The sequence below is a fragment of the Lytechinus pictus genome, chromosome 7 (assembly GCF_037042905.1).
Source record: "Lytechinus pictus isolate F3 Inbred chromosome 7, Lp3.0, whole genome shotgun sequence".
Classification (NCBI taxonomy): Eukaryota; Metazoa; Echinodermata; class Echinoidea; order Temnopleuroida; family Toxopneustidae; genus Lytechinus; species Lytechinus pictus.
The window spans coordinates 36,323,914-36,338,815 of NC_087251.1; the positions used below are offsets into that span (position 1 = coordinate 36,323,914).

The following is a 14,902-nucleotide window of genomic DNA, read 5'->3' on the forward strand; positions in this document are numbered from 1 at the left end:
TTTTATTATTTTTGGTTGGGGGGGGGGTAACACGTGTTCTGGAAAAGGTACTGCTTTTTCCAGGGGCGGCGCAATTTCGATAAGGACAAGGCGATCTAAACGTGACGTCTTTTTTTTCTATTGAAATATAATGTGCACTACGGGGATACACTGGCGATCCTTTCTTATCATTATTTTCTTCCATTTCTTCCCTCCATTTTGACTTCCTTGCCCCCCCCCCTTTTTCACTACTTGAAAACCATAGGGGTGATCATCCTTGCCTTTTCTTTCCATTGTGGGGCCGTCAGACCTTCTCCTTTTCAAATATTGTACTTGCACTTTCCTTTTCTTTTTTTAAATTTAATAATTACATTATAAGATATGGATCCGGACAATGTTTGTTAGGCCTATGTATTGATAGAAAAAAAAATCTTCATCTAACCACCTTTTATAGAAAATTAATTAATTCTGACAAACACAGAAACAATGATTGTTTAACGTCGATAATGCAATTACGGTTCTCTGTCCCGGGGGCCACTCAACTATATTGCTGCGCGACCTAAAAAAACAAAACAAAAACGCGTAAAAGGGTACTTTTTGCTGATCATGGTGCGTCACGAGAGTGACACGTTTAGGTAAAAAAGGCCAAAATCGGGCATAAAGGGTATGATTGTGGAGTAAAAGAAATATATATTATGTATATGATGATAAATCATAACGTTTTAGCCCCATAATTTACACAAACACAGTTTCATTCATTCATTGTTTAATAGTGTAATGGAAATTATCACTTAATTCGTTAAAATTTAACTTCACACAAAACGTCAAGTTTTAAAGCTCTTAAAAATGCTGTGGGTATTTTTTTCTCCAAACTCGTTTTTTAAACTTGCTGCTTGGAATTTCGTGCAACTTCGATCCAACTTCCATTATTTTTAGAGGTTTTTCGAGAGAAATTGTCATAAAAATCGTTTAAGGGTATGATTTAGAGGTTATACTTAATTGTTTAGGGGTATATTTTAAGAGTTGTACTTGTTTAGGGGGCAAAATTGTCAAAAAGCACAAGAAATATATTTGAATAGGTTATAAACTGGACCAATGGATAACATTTGTTAAAGGGGGGGGGGGGTTGCATAACGTGTGGTCGCGCGAGTGTACAACTATATAGCTGAGTGCCCCCCCCCCCCCCGTTCCATGTCTTGCGGAATGAATTATTACATGTACTTTAAACGCCAGGTGTTTTTCGTTTGATTATATCAATAAATCAATACGTTGTTTGCCCTTTATTAGATAACAACATAAAGAAAATAATATCTGATAAATTGGGAATGGCATCTGTCAGTAGCCTTTTTCATCAATATTGTTTCCGTGTTTCGTTACCATTCAACGTACAGCGACGTTAATTACGGAAGCTCTGAAATGCCATCGACTTGTAGAGATTGCGAGATAATTCATCTCGCCAAGTCGACATAATAATGTATTATGTCAACTTGGCGAGATACGTTATTTCACCAAGTCGACATAATTATCAAAAGTTTTATGTCACCTTGGCGAGACATTATATATTGTTAAGTCGACGTACGAAAAAGTACGGAGCCTTTAATATGGAAGCTTAAAAGTGCCATCGACTTGACGACTTGGCGAGATACTTTATCTTGCCATGTCGACATAAAAACCTTATTATGTCGACATGGCGAGATACTTTATCTCGCCAAGTCGACTTATAAAAAGTTATATGTCGACATGGCGAGATACGTTAACTCGCCAAGTCGACTTATAAAATGTTATATGTCGATATGGCGAGATACGTTATATTGCCAAGTTGACTTAAAAAAGATATATGTCAACAAAGCGAGAAATTTTATCTTGCCAAGTTGACTTATAAAACATCATATGTCAACATGGCGAGATAAAATGTTATATGTCGATATGGCGAGATACGTTATATTGCCAAGTTGACTTAAAAAAGATATATGTCAACATAGCGAGAAATTTTATCTTGCCAAGTTGACTTATAAAACATCATATGTCAACATGGCGAGATATGAAGCGTCCAAGGTCCGGCGAGAGTCCAAATATCTCGCCAAGTTGACATATAACTTTTTATAAGTCGACTTGGCAAGATAAAATATCTTGCCATGTTGACGTATAACTTTTTATAAGTCAACTTGGCGAAATAACGTATCTTGCCACACAGCAAAAACTGTGGTGTTAACCGGTGTACATAGAGGACCACACCAGTTATTTTACACCGGTGTTAAATTGGTGGTGATAGTTTTACACCTATAGGTGTTATTACAACACCTTTGGTTATTACATTTACACTCTTTGGTGTTATGTTCAATCTCTAGGGTGTAATTTTAACACCTCGGGGTGTGGTCCTCTATTAACACCTCGGGGTGTGGTCCTCTATTAACACCAACTGGTGTCAGTTTTAACACCGCAGTTTTTACAGTGCATGTTGACATAAAACTTTTTATAAGTCAACTTGGCAAGATAACGTATCTCGCCATGTTAACATATAACTTTGTATAAGTCGACTTGGCGAAATCACGTATCTCGGCACGTCGACATAATAATGTTAATTATGTGAGACATGGCAATGTCATAGTCATACTTTGACATAATGGTAACTATCAAGGAAACATTGATTATGATTGTCTGTTGATCCCTGTTGCCATGGTAGTTGTCATAATGGCAACGTTACCTTAGTTGCAACGCTTTTTTAAACGGACCACAGATGTGACCTACCTGCAAAAATGACAGTCATAAGTGAACGTTTGAGTCAGCATACAGGCGTAAATTCAGTGGCGTACCTAGGATTTTCCACAGGGGGGGGGGGCAAAACCGTCCGCCAAAAAATTGAACAAGCGAAAAAAAAAAAAAAAAAAAGTCTTCAATCACAAATAAAAGATTGTACCAGAGAAAAAATTTGACAAGCAAAAAAAAAAAAAAAAAAAAAGGTCTTCAAGCTCGTCAGGGGGGGGGGCACAATAAAGGTCTTCAAGCTCGTCAGGGGGGGGGGCAAAAAAGGTCTTTCAAGCTCGTCAGGGGGGCAGGGATATGTCCATTGCATGGGTTGTGGCTCGTAGGTACGCTAGTTATTCTTATACAAAGGTTTGTCCTTTATTTAACTTATTCAACAATACTTTCTTGGCATCAGGGAATTAAATCTTGAATTTTATTACTTGATATAAAAAAAACGTCCAGATGTGAAAGCTACTTTATCCCTACTTCTTATCCAAATATAGAAGAAATCTCCACCCATTTTTTTTCAATCAACTTAGATTCAATATTTGTTTCTATGTATGGTGGGCACGGTAGTGATAAAACAAGGTATACCCAGGCAGCTGAAATATATCAATTCTTACAAACACCAATTGACAAAGATTGTTTTGAAATCGATGATTCAATTAAATCTATCTGTCGAAAGAATAAATGTAAATAACAAAGATTGCTTTGAAATGGATAGTGCAATTAAAATTATCCGTCGAAAAAAATATAAATTTAAATAATAAAGATTGTTCTCAAATCGATAATGCAATTATGATATATGTCGAAGGAATAAATGTAAATGCAGTAAAGACCAATGTAATTGCCATTTAATTGTATCATTTTGGTCATTAATCAAAAACCTACATAAGTGATACATTATACGAGTATATGACATAACATTTATGGTAGTATTTGCATGAAATTATTTCTGCGTTGGTTAGAAACAATGAGCTCTCGCTCGTCAAACCCAAAAATTATGATGAAGGTAATGCACGAGTTCTTGCGCAATAATGATATCACCCCCCCCCGGAAAGATTGGATAGATAGATAATAGATAAAGAATAATGATAATACTAATAGTAATGCTACTATTACTATACTACCCGGGTCTGAGAATAAGTTTTAAATAGGGGTGCTGGGGATTTCGTTTAGGTGTTGTCATCAGAAAGAAGCAAAAAAAAAAAAAAAAGCAAAAAAAAAAAATATATATATATAAAATGGAATAGCTCGACTAAACTATAACTTCATTGTTAAAAAAAATGAACCCAACTAAAATCAAATAACCCTACTAAGAATAACTGAATTAATAAAAAAATGAAATGGAATAACCCAATTAAAATGGAATTACCCAACTAACAAAATGGAACAACCCAATTAAAATCGATATCAATAATTTCCTTTAAAATATATCGGTCATGAATATAAAACGAAAGATTTTTTTTCATTTAATCGTTTATTGTTCATGAATTTGATAAATCTTAATCCTGCCCAGTTAAAAAAAAAAGAAGAGTAGGCATTGCCAGGATTTGAACCTGGGATCTCCTGTTTACTAGACAGGCGCTTTAACCGCTAAGCCACAACGCCGCTTACACTTCCAGTATAGTAAAATGGCAATATTCTACTCACATCCAGAAATCTAGTAATCTCTTGGAGAACGATTCTATAGACTCCTATACATGCATGGGTGGATCCAAGATTGATAGGAGGGTGCACAAAATGAATTAACTCTTTTACTTAAACAGGGTAAGAATAAAGAAAGAAAAGAGATATATAGGGGAGGGTCTCAACAGCCCCACAAAGGACATATTACAAAATAGGGGCACATTTCATAAGAGGTTTCAAAATATACTTTACATTTACCAGCGGAAGGGGCAGCAAGTGCCCCATATGCCGCATAATTATGTTCATGTGACTATTTGTAAGTTTCCTTATATGCCAACTTAATTGTTGTGGTTGTTACTTAAAAATGCAATGTTGATCTCAGGAGGAGAGATAAAATATCATCAAACATTATCCCTATCTGCCAAACAAAACTATGAAAAGTCGGGTGTTAAAAAACGAAATGGTATGAATAGCAAATAACTTGTAAGATATATACCGAAGGGGTCATGGGGATCACTTCGAAATAATATTTTTCGGGGGTGGTGGTACCTTATTTTCTCATTCTATTTATTAAAACATTGAAATGAAACAAATTGTGTAACAATCAATAATAAGATTTTTTTAATTCATTTGGAAATATATTAGAATAGGAATAGAATTATATTCTAATTCAAATTCGTATTTATTCATTTCCACCACCCCCTCAACTCCCCCCCCCCCCCAATGCGATGGATTCAAGATTGGTCATTGGGGATGATAATAGGCTCCACTTTTTCCCAAAAAATATCTGACAAGCAACGGTGGAGCAGGAAGGGATCACCCTCTGGATTTTTAAGTAGTGTGGAGGGGAGGGGGGGGGGGGGGAGGAAAAACAGAGAAGGGAGAAAAAGGAGGAAGAAAAGGAAAAGCTGACTCTTTTGGCCATTTACAAATCGCTTTAGGCGCATTTGGGATTTAGGACTTCATCAACATTTTCGTCTAACAAATTGTCAGATCTGACAACTTTCCTTGATCCTCATTTGCTGAGAAGAACAGTTCCTTAATTGGTAATTCTCTTTACACGAAAGACTCACCTAGTAACAGGTGGTTTGGTACATTAGGAACAGGAAGGAAATAGTGTATCCTATTGTAGGCCTTCTTTGGTTCACTTCTGTCATAGGCTAATCCATATTGGCTAGACCCATTTGGTCTACGATCACTTTGGTCTACACTGCATGTTGGCCTATGTATGCCAATACCACTGGGTCTAATTCTTGTTTAGTCTTATGTCCAGTTGGTTCAATTTCCACTAATTTCATCCACTTATTATTGTTCACATTGCCAAATGAAAGTTTTGCTCATGTCTAACAATATCAAAGTTGTGTTAAACCAAGTGGATATTAGACGAAATAGTATAGCCTAAATGGAATCTCGGTCTGGACCGTGTGATGAATTGGTACGGTGTAGACCAGTCGGCAAATAGGGCCTACTTCATCCTTCTTTATCCTATTTTAGAAGAGCGCCACCTCACTGCTTCTATTTAACCAACTCTTTCCCTCAGGGCTCGAGTGTTACCATAGAGATATATTACTAGTTTATTATTAGTATATATCTCTATGAGTGTTACACACCATCATCATGAAATATTGTTTAAAGTTTGCAAGGCACCACTGAGGTGGCACTCGGGTGTTTTGATGAAGGTGGTTGGGGGGGGGGGGGGTGACATTGGCGGACGTTAAAGTGTGTTTCTTCTGAATTTAATGATAGGTGCTACACACTAGCGTACCTAAGGGGGGGGGGGCAAGGGGGGCAGACTGCCCCCCCCTGACGAGTCACAACTCATGCAGGGGACGCACCCCTGCCCCCTGACGAGTAATGTAAATGTAATGTAAATCTGCAAAGAAAACCGACGTGAAGTTGCCCACCCCCCCTGACGAAGTTGAAGACCTTTTTTTTTTTTTTTTTTTGCCTGTCAATTTTTTTTTCTGGTACAAAATGTCCTTTATTTGTGGTTGAAGAACTTTTTTTTTTTTTACATTCAAGTCAATTTGGTTTTAATTAAAGAAGAAATTCAGGTTAGAATTAACAGATTCACAGAGTAATCAATTTTCAAAATTTTATTTTGTGACGTCTCAAAGGGTGCCTAATTAGGTCTAATCAAATCAATCAAATTCCCCCAAATCCCACATTTTTTGCGATTTATGAGTGAGAAAATTCATCTTATTGAAGATGGCAGAGTTACCGTCCCGATCGGTTATACTTTATAGCAAAAAAAAAAAAAAAAAAAAGGTCTTCAAGCTCGTCAGGGGGGGGCACAATAAAGGTCTTCAAGCTCGTCAGGGGGGGGTAAAAAAGGGCTTTCAAGCTCGTCAGGGGGGGGCAGGGATACGTCCTTTGCATGGGTTGTGGCTCGTAGGTACGCTAGTGGGCGTAATCAAGGTAAGCCAATTCTATCATATTCTAACCCTTGGTATGAAAAAATTTATTCTTATACAAAGGTTTGTCCTTTATTTAACTTATTTAACAATACTTTCTTGGCATCAGGGAATTAAATCTTGAATTTTATTACTTGATATAAAAAAAACGTCCAGATGTGAAAGCTACTTTATCCCTACTTCTTATCCAAATATAGAAGAAATCTCCACCCATTTTTTTTTTCAATCAACTTAGATTCAATATTTGTTTCTATGTATGGTGGGCACGGTAGTGATAAAACAAGGTATACCCAGGCAGCTGAAATATATCAATTCTTACAAACACCAATTGACAAAGATTGTTTTGAAATCGATGATTCAATTAAATCTATCTGTCGAAAGAATAAATGTAAATAACAAAGATTGCTTTGAAATGGATAGTGCAATTAAAATTATCCGTCGAAAAAAATATAAATTTAAATAATAAAGATTGTTCTCAAATCGATAATGCAATTATGATATCTGTCGAAGGAATAAATGTAAATGCAGTAAAGACCAATGTAATAGCCATTTAATTGTATCATTTTGGTCATTAATCAAAAACCTACATAAGTGATACATTATACGAGTATATGACATAACATTTATGGTAGTATTTGCATGAAATTATTTCTGCGTTGGTTAGAAACAATGAGCTTTCGCTCGTCAAACCCAAAAATTATGATGAAGGTAATGCACGAGTTCTTGCGCAATAATGATATCACCCCCCCCCCGGAAAGATTGGATAGATAGATAATAGATAAAGAATAATGATAATACTAATAGTAATGCTACTATTACTATACTACCCGGGTCTGAGAATAAGTTTTAAATAGGGGTGCTGGGGATTTCGTTTAGGTGTTGTCATCAGAAAGAAGCAAAAAAAAAAAAAAAAGCAAAAAAAAAAAATATATATATATAAAATGGAATAGCTCGACTAAACTATAACTTCATTGTTAAAAAAAATGAACCCAACTAAAATCAAATAACCCTACTAAGAATAACTGAATTAATAAAAAAATGAAATGGAATAACCCAATTAAAATGGAATTACCCAACTAACAAAATGGAACAACCCAATTAAAATCGATATCAATAATTTCCTTTAAAATATATCGGTCATGAATATAAAACGAAAGATTTTTTTTCATTTAATCGTTTATTGTTCATGAATTTGATAAATCTTAATCCTGCCCAGTTAAAAAAAAAAGAAGAGTAGGCATTGCCAGGATTTGAACCTGGGATCTCCTGTTTACTAGACAGGCGCTTTAACCGCTAAGCCACAACGCCGCTTACACTTCCAGTATAGTAAAATGGCAATATTCTACTCACATCCAGAAATCTAGTAATCTCTTGGAGAACGATTCTATAGACTCCTATACATGCATGGGTGGATCCAAGATTGATAGGAGGGTGCACAAAATGAATTAACTCTTTTACTTAAACAGGGTAAGAATAAAGAAAGAAAAGAGATATATAGGGGAGGGTCTCAACAGCCCCACAAAGGACATATTACAAAATAGGGGCACATTTCATAAGAGGTTTCAAAATATACTTTACATTTACCAGCGGAAGGGGCAGCAAGTGCCCCATATGCCGCATAATTATGTTCATGTGACTATTTGTAAGTTTCCTTATATGCCAACTTAATTGTTGTGGTTGTTACTTAAAAATGCAATGTTGATCTCAGGAGGAGAGATAAAATATCATCAAACATTATCCCTATCTGCCAAACAAAACTATGAAAAGTCGGGTGTTAAAAAACGAAATGGTATGAATAGCAAATAACTTGTAAGATATATACCGAAGGGGTCATGGGGATCACTTCGAAATAATATTTTTCGGGGGTGGTGGTACCTTATTTTCTCATTCTATTTATTAAAACATTGAAATGAAACAAATTGTGTAACAATCAATAATAAGATTTTTTTTAATTCATTTGGAAATATATTAGAATAGGAATAGAATTATATTCTAATTCAAATTCGTATTTATTCATTTCCACCACCCCCTCAACTCCCCCCCCCCCCCCCAATGCGATGGATTCAAGATTGGTCATTGGGGATGATAATAGGCTCCACTTTTTCCCAAAAAATATCTGACAAGCAACGGTGGAGCAGGAAGGGATCACCCTCTGGATTTTTAAGTAGTGTGGAGGGGAGGGGGGGGGGGGGAGGAAAAACAGAGAAGGGAGAAAAAGGAGGAAGAAAAGGAAAAGCTGACTCTTTTGGCCATTTACAAATCGCTTTAGGCGCATTTGGGATTTAGGACTTCATCAACATTTTCGTCTAACAAATTGTCAGATCTGACAACTTTCCTTGATCCTCATTTGCTGAGAAGAACAGTTCCTTAATTGGTAATTCTCTTTACACGAAAGACTCACCTAGTAACAGGTGGTTTGGTACATTAGGAACAGGAAGGAAATAGTGTATCCTATTGTAGGCCTTCTTTGGTTCACTTCTGTCATAGGCTAATCCATATTGGCTAGACCCATTTGGTCTACGATCACTTTGGTCTACACTGCATGTTGGCCTATGTATGCCAATACCACTGGGTCTAATTCTTGTTTAGTCTTATGTCCAGTTGGTTCAATTTCCACTAATTTCATCCACTTATTATTGTTCACATTGCCAAATGAAAGTTTTGCTCATGTCTAACAATATCAAAGTTGTGTTAAACCAAGTGGATATTAGACGAAATAGTATAGCCTAAATGGAATCTCGGTCTGGACCGTGTGATGAATTGGTACGGTGTAGACCAGTCGGCAAATAGGGCCTACTTCATCCTTCTTTATCCTATTTTAGAAGAGCGCCACCTCACTGCTTCTATTTAACCAACTCTTTCCCTCAGGGCTCGAGTGTTACCATAGAGATATATTACTAGTTTATTATTAGTATATATCTCTATGAGTGTTACACACCATCATCATGAAATATTGTTTAAAGTTTGCAAGGCACCACTGAGGTGGCACTCGGGTGTTTTGATGAAGGTGGTTGGGGGGGGGGTGACATTGGCGGACGTTAAAGTGTGTTTCTTCTGAATTTAATGATAGGTGCTACACACTAGCGTACCTAAGGGGGGGGGGGGGCAAGGGGGGCAGACTGCCCCCCCCTGACGAGTCACAACTCATGCAGGGGACGCACCCCTGCCCCCTGACGAGTAATGTAAATGTAATGTAAATCTGCAAAGAAAACCGACGTGAAGTTGCCCACCCCCCCTGACGAAGTTGAAGACCTTTTTTTTTTTTTTTTTTTGCCTGTCAATTTTTTTTTCTGGTACAAAATGTCCTTTATTTGTGGTTGAAGAACTTTTTTTTTTTTTACATTCAAGTCAATTTGGTTTTAATTAAAGAAGAAATTCAGGTTAGAATTAACAGATTCACAGAGTAATCAATTTTCAAAATTTTATTTTGTGACGTCTCAAAGGGTGCCTAATTAGGTCTAATCAAATCAATCAAATTCCCCCAAATCCCACATTTTTTGCGATTTATGAGTGAGAAAATTCATCTTATTGAAGATGGCAGAGTTACCGTCCCGATCGGTTATACTTTATAGCAAAAAAAAAAAAAAAAAAAAGGTCTTCAAGCTCGTCAGGGGGGGGCACAATAAAGGTCTTCAAGCTCGTCAGGGGGGGGGGGCAAAAAAGGGCTTTCAAGCTCGTCAGGGGGGGGCAGGGATACGTCCTTTGCATGGGTTGTGGCTCGTAGGTACGCTAGTGGGCGTAATCAAGGTAAGCCAATTCTATCATATTCTAACCCTTGGTATGAAAAAATTTATTCTTATACAAAGGTTTGTCCTTTATTTAACTTATTTAACAATACTTTCTTGGCATCAGGGAATTAAATCTTGAATTTTATTACTTGATATAAAAAAAACGTCCAGATGTGAAAGCTACTTTATCCCTACTTCTTATCCAAATATAGAAGAAATCTCCACCCATTTTTTTTTTCAATCAACTTAGATTCAATATTTGTTTCTATGTATGGTGGGCACGGTAGTGATAAAACAAGGTATACCCAGGCAGCTGAAATATATCAATTCTTACAAACACCAATTGACAAAGATTGTTTTGAAATCGATGATTCAATTAAATCTATCTGTCGAAAGAATAAATGTAAATAACAAAGATTGCTTTGAAATGGATAGTGCAATTAAAATTATCCGTCGAAAAAAATATAAATTTAAATAATAAAGATTGTTCTCAAATCGATAATGCAATTATGATATCTGTCGAAGGAATAAATGTAAATGCAGTAAAGACCAATGTAATAGCCATTTAATTGTATCATTTTGGTCATTAATCAAAAACCTAGATAAGTGATACATTATACGAGTATATGACATAACATTTATGGTAGTATTTGCATGAAATTATTTCTGCGTTGGTTAGAAACAATGAGCTTTCGCTCGTCAAACCCAAAAATTATGATGAAGGTAATGCACGAGTTCTTGCGCAATAATGATATCACCCCCCCCCCGGAAAGATTGGATAGATAGATAATAGATAAAGAATAATGATAATACTAATAGTAATGCTACTATTACTATACTACCCGGGTCTGAGAATAAGTTTTAAATAGGGGTGCTGGGGATTTCGTTTAGGTGTTGTCATCAGAAAGAAGCAAAAAAAAAAAAAAAAAGCAAAAAAAAAAAATATATATATATAAAATGGAATAGCTCGACTAAACTATAACTTCATTGTTAAAAAAAATGAACCCAACTAAAATCAAATAACCCTACTAAGAATAACTGAATTAATAAAAAAATGAAATGGAATAACCCAATTAAAATGGAATTACCCAACTAACAAAATGGAACAACCCAATTAAAATCGATATCAATAATTTCCTTTAAAATATATCGGTCATGAATATAAAACGAAAGATTTTTTTTCATTTAATCGTTTATTGTTCATGAATTTGATAAATCTTAATCCTGCCCAGTTAAAAAAAAAAGAAGAGTAGGCATTGCCAGGATTTGAACCTGGGATCTCCTGTTTACTAGACAGGCGCTTTAACCGCTAAGCCACAACGCCGCTTACACTTCCAGTATAGTAAAATGGCAATATTCTACTCACATCCAGAAATCTAGTAATCTCTTGGAGAACGATTCTATAGACTCCTATACATGCATGGGTGGATCCAAGATTGATAGGAGGGTGCACAAAATGAATTAACTCTTTTACTTAAACAGGGTAAGAATAAAGAAAGAAAAGAGATATATAGGGGAGGGTCTCAACAGCCCCACAAAGGACATATTACAAAATAGGGGCACATTTCATAAGAGGTTTCAAAATATACTTTACATTTACCAGCGGAAGGGGCAGCAAGTGCCCCATATGCCGCATAATTATGTTCATGTGACTATTTGTAAGTTTCCTTATATGCCAACTTAATTGTTGTGGTTGTTACTTAAAAATGCAATGTTGATCTCAGGAGGAGAGATAAAATATCATCAAACATTATCCCTATCTGCCAAACAAAACTATGAAAAGTCGGGTGTTAAAAAACGAAATGGTATGAATAGCAAATAACTTGTAAGATATATACCGAAGGGGTCATGGGGATCACTTCGAAATAATATTTTTCGGGGGTGGTGGTACCTTATTTTCTCATTCTATTTATTAAAACATTGAAATGAAACAAATTGTGTAACAATCAATAATAAGATTTTTTTTAATTCATTTGGAAATATATTAGAATAGGAATAGAATTATATTCTAATTCAAATTCGTATTTATTCATTTCCACCACCCCCTCAACTCCCCCCCCCCCCCCCCCCCAATGCGATGGATTCAAGATTGGTCATTGGGGATGATAATAGGCTCCACTTTTTCCCAAAAAATATCTGACAAGCAACGGTGGAGCAGGAAGGGATCACCCTCTGGATTTTAAGTAGTGTGGAGGGGAGGGGGGGGGGGGGGGGAGGAAAAACAGAGAAGGGAGAAAAAGGAGGAAGAAAAGGAAAAGCTGACTCTTTTGGCCATTTACAAATCGCTTTAGGCGCATTTGGGATTTAGGACTTCATCAACATTTTCGTCTAACAAATTGTCAGATCTGACAACTTTCCTTGATCCTCATTTGCTGAGAAGAACAGTTCCTTAATTGGTAATTCTCTTTACACGAAAGACTCACCTAGTAACAGGTGGTTTGGTACATTAGGAACAGGAAGGAAATAGTGTATCCTATTGTAGGCCTTCTTTGGTTCACTTCTGTCATAGGCTAATCCATATTGGCTAGACCCATTTGGTCTACGATCACTTTGGTCTACACTGCATGTTGGCCTATGTATGCCAATACCACTGGGTCTAATTCTTGTTTAGTCTTATGTCCAGTTGGTTCAATTTCCACTAATTTCATCCACTTATTATTGTTCACATTGCCAAATGAAAGTTTTGCTCATGTCTAACAATATCAAAGTTGTGTTAAACCAAGTGGATATTAGACGAAATAGTATAGCCTAAATGGAATCTCGGTCTGGACCGTGTGATGAATTGGTACGGTGTAGACCAGTCGGCAAATAGGGCCTACTTCATCCTTCTTTATCCTATTTTAGAAGAGCGCCACCTCACTGCTTCTATTTAACCAACTCTTTCCCTCAGGGCTCTAGTGTTACCATAGAGATATATTACTAGTTTATTATTAGTATATATCTCTATGAGTGTTACACACCATCATCATGAAATATTGTTTAAAGTTTGCAAGGCACCACTGAGGTGGCACTCGGGTGTTTTGATGAAGGTGGTTGGGGGGGGGGGGGTGACATTGGCGGACGTTAAAGTGTGTTTCTTCTCAATTTAATGATAGGTGCTACACACTAGCGTACATAAGGGGGGGGGGGCAAGGGGGGCAGACTGCCCCCCCCCCCTGACGAGTCACAACTCATGCAGGGGACGTACCCCTGCCCCCTGACGAGTAATGTAAATGTAATGTAAATCTGCAAAGAAAACCGACCTTTTTTTTTTTTTTTTTTTGCCTGTCAATTTTTTTTTCTGGTACAAAATGTCCTTTATTTGTGGTTGAAGACCTCTTTTTTTTAACATTCAAGTCAATTTGGTTTTAATTAAAGAAGAAATTCAGGTTAGAATTAACAGATTCACAGAGTAATCAATTTTCAAAATTTTATTTTGTGACGTCTCAAAGGGTGCCTAATTAGGCCTAATCAAATCAATCAAATTGCCCCAAATCCCACATTTTTTTGCGATTTATGAGTGAGAAAATTCATCTTATTGAAGATGGCAGAGTTACCGTCCCGATCGGTTATACTTTATAGCGATTCTAACCAATACCCATTGGCTTCTCTCTCGGGGAGCACATAAAATTTTATCCTTTTTTTTTATACTTTGTATTCCTAAGTAATATAACACAAAAAATGTCACAATTTTAATAGAAGATATACTAGTATCCGACACGACGCCGTGCGCCCCTCCATCGTGCACCAGTTCCTCTTCCGAGCTGTGATCACGTTTGGTCCCTCAGATGTAACGTTTCCACCACGATGTAACAGAAACTTTCTCTCATTGGCTAAGAAGTTTCAAATGGGGCGTGGTTTTAAAGAAGCTCCTCCTATTCAAGCACAGCTGATGCATGCCGCAATCGATCGCGATCGCAAGCCGAAACGCACGTTGTGTGATTACCTGTACTGTCGGATCTCGCATGCGGACGATTAGCTGGTGATTCGGAGATCAGGCGGACCCAAGAAGTGCAGGTACGGGACAACTGGAGGAACAAGGACGTGTATGATTCGGATTTTGATTTTACTGGACCAACTTTACATTACAAACAATAATTGCAGAGATTTACCTGAAGAGCTATTTCCACTCGGTAAATATTAATTTTATTTGTTTTTAAGAGAACTGAATAATGTTGTGTGATAGTGATGTTCGCCAGTGAGGATAACTGGAGTCGTCCTGTCGGAGTCAGAGGATCGCATCGCTAGGCCAAGTCCCATAAATTTGTTATCTACCGTACCCGTACTGTTATAAAACAAGTTACGCGTGTAGATCCTACTAGATTATTTACCGTTACTCAGGCTACACTTGCATCCCAACCTTAAATCCTAAACCCTATTCTTTATTCTGATTCTTATTCTAATCCCGACCCTAATCCTTATTCTTAA

The 14,902-nt window shown here is 36.7% G+C and overlaps 3 non-coding genes across 3 annotated transcripts; all 3 read right to left on the minus strand.

The window, feature by feature from the left end:
* Window positions 1-4,262: 4,262 nt before the first annotated feature.
* TRNAT-AGU (transfer RNA threonine (anticodon AGU)) lies at window positions 4,263-4,335 on the minus strand. Its single transcript has one exon. It is a non-coding gene; the product is annotated as a tRNA-Thr (tRNA).
* A 3,667-nt stretch (window positions 4,336-8,002) lies between these two features.
* Window positions 8,003-8,075, minus strand: TRNAT-AGU (transfer RNA threonine (anticodon AGU)). The gene has a single exon. It is a non-coding gene; the product is annotated as a tRNA-Thr (tRNA).
* Window positions 8,076-11,746: 3,671 nt separating this feature from the next.
* Window positions 11,747-11,819, minus strand: TRNAT-AGU (transfer RNA threonine (anticodon AGU)). The gene has a single exon. It is a non-coding gene; the product is annotated as a tRNA-Thr (tRNA).
* Between the last annotated feature and the right edge of the window lie 3,083 nt (window positions 11,820-14,902).